Genomic DNA, 4,608 nt, shown 5'->3' on the forward strand with positions numbered 1-4,608 from the left:
TGTACAACCAACTGATGTGCCTCTTTCTTCATCAAGTTTTCAAACATCCAGTGTTCATAAATCTCTCTGTATCCCCAAAAGGCACCACTTTTACAGTAGAAACAGATGCTCTTTACTGATTCAGAGGATACTGTATTTTTCCTTTGGTTAATTGGTGTTGCTCATCTCCTCGATAACAATTTTGTGAAACAAAAGTTCCTACTCACTCAAAAAGGAACTCTTAAGGGATTTGTTCCTATGACCTTTCTGCTCCTATGGATAAGGTATAGAAGAGGTAATAGTGATCCTCAGCCAGCTGATTCATTGTCTGCCATAACAAGAGAAAGAATTTCATACTATGAATTGCTCCAAGAAACTGATGCGCTTAGCGAGAGTAATCTGATTGGTTCTGGAAGTTTTGGCTCTGTCTACAAAGGCGTTCTCAGAAGTGGAATTGCCATTGCAGTTAAAGTGTTCAACCTGCAACTAAATGCGGCATTCAAGAGCTTTGATCTGGAATGTGAAGTTTTGCATAGCCTTCGCCATAGGAATCTCGTAAAAGTCATTACTAGTTGTTCCAACATTGATTTTAAGGCTTTAGCGCTCAAGTATATGCCAAATGGAAGTCTTGATATGCATTTATATTCACACAACTACTTCCTCGACATCAGGCAGAGACTACGCATAATGATAGATGTGGAGTGAATAACCTAAGAAGATTCCCTCATCACTTTTAGCATCAAATTTTCCCAAATTATCCTTTCAATTAGTATGTATGAAACATTTGCATCCAAAAGTTCTAAAGTGAGAGATGTTAGACTTTCTTCCTTTTAGTAATTCATAGGGAGTCTTCTCTAACAAAGGTCTGATGATGCATCTATTTATGATATATGCTGCAATACTTATTACCTCAGCCCAAAGGTTTTTAGCAACATTTGCTGCAAGCATCATTGTTCTTTCCATATCCTCCAAAGTTTTATTTTTCCTTTCCACCACTCCATTTTGTTGCAGTGTTCTAGGAGCTGAGAAGTTATGATCTATACCACTTACTGAAGAAAATTCTAAGAATTTTGCATTCTCAAATTCTGTACCATGGTCAGACATTATGGAGACTAAGGAAGTACCTAGTTTCTTTTCAGTTTTCTTAGTGAAAATTTTAAAGAAATCACAGGCATCTTCTTTTGAGGCTAGAAATAGCGTACAGGTGAACCTGGAATAATTATCAACAATTATAAAAACATACCTCTTTCCACCTCTGCTTTGAAGTCTGATGGGTCCACACAAGTCCACATGAACCAGGTCAAGACACTTGGATGTGCTAACATGGTTCTTTGACTTAAAGGTAGACCTTACCTGCTTCCTCCTTACACAAGGACTACATAACTTTTCTTCCTTAAACTTGGTCTTGGGTAATCCCGATACCATGTCTTTGGAGGAAAGCATGTCTAGTTATTTCAGACTTGCATGACCAAGTCTTCTGTACCAAAGGAGGGGATCATTTTCAATTGCACTCACACAAGTCAGCTCAGATCCAGGTAGTGCCAAGATGTCTACTTTGTATACATTTCTGTATCTCCTTGCTATGAGCATAATTTCTTTAGTGTCCATCCTTTTAACTTTGACTCCTGCAGCAGTAAAAATAACTTTATTACCTTTGTCACACAGTTGTGAGATGCATAGCAGATTATGTTTCAGTCCTTCTACAAGATAGACATCTTCCAATGCTTTTGACTCAGATGAGCCAATTTTTCCAACTCCAGTAATAATTCCCTTTTTTCCATCACCAAAAGACACTCCTCCTCCATCTATTTTGGAGAGTGAAAGGAACTTTTTCTTACCACCAGTCATGTGTATTGAGTAAGCACTGTCCAAGTACCAGAGCCTTTTGCTTTCTTTCACTTTCTCCTGCAAAAGAAATCAGTGGTTAGATTTAGGAACCCAGACAAGCTTGTGTCCTGTTTTATTAGTGAAAGAATGAATTAAGTTTCTTCTAGTCCATGCAGGCAACATGTAGTTTAACCTGTTTCTCTGACCAGAACTAGTTTTGTTCTTTTTGATTTGAGAAGATTTGTTAGCCATATTTTGGTTGTTTGATCTGCTTTTTGAAGCCACTAGACATTCAGAGGTGGGATGTTCAAGATTCCCATAGATATAACATAAATATTTTGGATTATCAAAACTTTTGTGAAATCCCAAACCTGCCTTTTCATTGACATTTCTCTCACTAAATTTGTGAACAATTCTTGAGGAGTTTGTTCACCTATTTGCCCTTTCAAAATCAAGGTTTAGTTTATAGACTTCCTGATTCATCTTATTGATTTTTTCAGTTAAATCTTGACATTCTTGCTTTTATTTAACTAACTCAAGTTCAGCATTTTCTTTTTCTTTACTCAAGGTCTCTTTCCCAGTTCTAGTGAGAGTTAGTTTGAGAACTTCATACTTAAGATTATTGTTTGAAATCTTAATTTCTATTTCTTAAGAGTGCTATTTTCCTTGTCAACTGTACCTGAACAAACCTTTAGATCAATGAGATCAAATTTGAGACTTGCAAGACTGTTGAACAATTCATCCCTATTAGAGGATAACTCTTGGAAATCATCACTCAATGTACTCGTCAAGGAAATAAGTTTTGGTTTTGAAACCAATTGCAATTTTTCTTTGAGTTCAAGTATACTTACCTCAGAACCTTCATCTTCTTCATCTAAGTCTGAATCTCTAAAAGTCATGAATGCAGTTTCATCTACTTCATCTTCATCTGAATCAGATCCCCAAGCAGCTATCATTGCATGTTCCTTCTTCCTTTTAGCCTTCAGTTCTTTTTCAGCCCTTTCCTTCTGCCATTCTATTTCCCGGACTAGAAAATCTTTGATCTGATGATTATTTTTGCCACATTTATAGCAACCATTTGGATTGTCAGTTGAACATTTCTTAGTACTTGTTCCCTTCTCCTTCTTAATGAATTTGCTGAAATTTTTAGTTATGAAGGAAACTTGCTCCTTATCAAGTTCAAATTCCTCATCACTATCAGAAGCTTTCAATACTAGGATTTTCTCATGAGTAGCTTGTTATTTGGTTCCATCAATTGCCATTTCATAATTCCTTAAGTTCCCTACTAGTTCATCCAGTGTCATGCCTTCAAGATCTTTATTTGTCTCCCTGATTGCAGTCACCTTAACATTCCATTTTGATTTAGGTAATACCCTCAGTACCATTTCAACTTGTTCTTCCTCAGTGATGACCTTTCCCAAGGAAGTCAGTTCATTTATTAAGGTGGTAAGCCTTTTCATCATCTCATCCAGGGTTTCGTTTTCCTTCATTTTGAATGCCTTATACTCAGTGAAAAGAAGAGAGATCCTGAACTTTCTTACTTGAGAAGTACCTTCGTGGGAATTCACTAGGCCATCCCAAATTTTCTTAGCAGTAGTGCAGGTTGATACTCTGTTTTATTCAACAGGTCCTAGTCCATAAACCAAGATATTCTTGGCCTTTGCATTTTTCTTCAAGGCCAACAAGTCATCAGGAGTGAATTTACTCCTTATTTTCTTGACTTGTTCACCATCAACCATATTCGTTGGAATAGTAGGACCATCAGTAATCCTGTCCCATAATTCATAGTCTTCACCTTGAATGAACATCTCCATCCTTGCTTTCCACCAGATAAAGTGAGAACCATCAAAAAGTGAAGGTCTAGTAGTTGACTGACCTTCACTGTGACCAGCAGGAGGTGCAAAATTTATTATGTTGATCCTTTTCTTAGGTTCTAGCCTTATTTTAGACAACCCCACTCTAATACCACTTGTTAGAGTACGACCCCTACTAATTACCTATCTACGGAACAGGAAAGTAAACGTGGTTCACTGAAGTATAAACTGAACACAGTGTTTCTATGTGGAAAACATCCGGCTCAAGAAAGATATAAAAAACCACGACCTGTACCTCTACAAGATTTAACCCAAACTTCAGTAAAACACTTGAGTCTCAACAATCAACAAAATTTCAAGACTTCTTGTAAATTAGGAATTAAAACTTCTAACTCTTATCACTACAAAAACACAAATCTTCCCAAGATTAGTGTCCCCAAGTCTTCGAGTTCCCAAACTTGATGACACAACTCCTAACTCAGTTTATAAGATCACTGAGACTAGAACAATGACTCAGTTCAATTCAAAGAACCTATTTACTACAAACACAGTCTACGACTTGCTAACTAAGAGACTAGGTTCTTCTTCAAGTATGTGGACTGATATGCTGATTGTTGATTATCCTTTTAGTGCTTGAGAGTTGATTTTTAGTTCGTTTCTTGTATTTAAGCACACACCTCATAGAGTCCTTCAATTGTTGTCATCTTCTATGTTCAATAGGACTCTAGATAGTTTCCCACTTCTTGTTGCCACCCCTCTCTTCTTCTTTCAATAGTATTCCTCTTCTCTCTACAAAACCTCTTGCTCAACTCAACTTCTACACTTCTTCTTTTACAACTCAACTTCTATAATTCTTCTTCTTCAACTCAACTTCTGCTGTGATAAATGTTATCCACTTCTATTTGTATGCCAAGTCATCATATCAATAACTTATCTGCAGCTGATCTTGGTTCAGTTGGATGGAATAGGTTTTACCACATGTTTCATT

Source organism: Capsicum annuum, unplaced genomic scaffold (assembly GCF_002878395.1).
Source record: "Capsicum annuum cultivar UCD-10X-F1 unplaced genomic scaffold, UCD10Xv1.1 ctg4074, whole genome shotgun sequence".
Taxonomy (NCBI): Eukaryota; Viridiplantae; Streptophyta; class Magnoliopsida; order Solanales; family Solanaceae; genus Capsicum; species Capsicum annuum.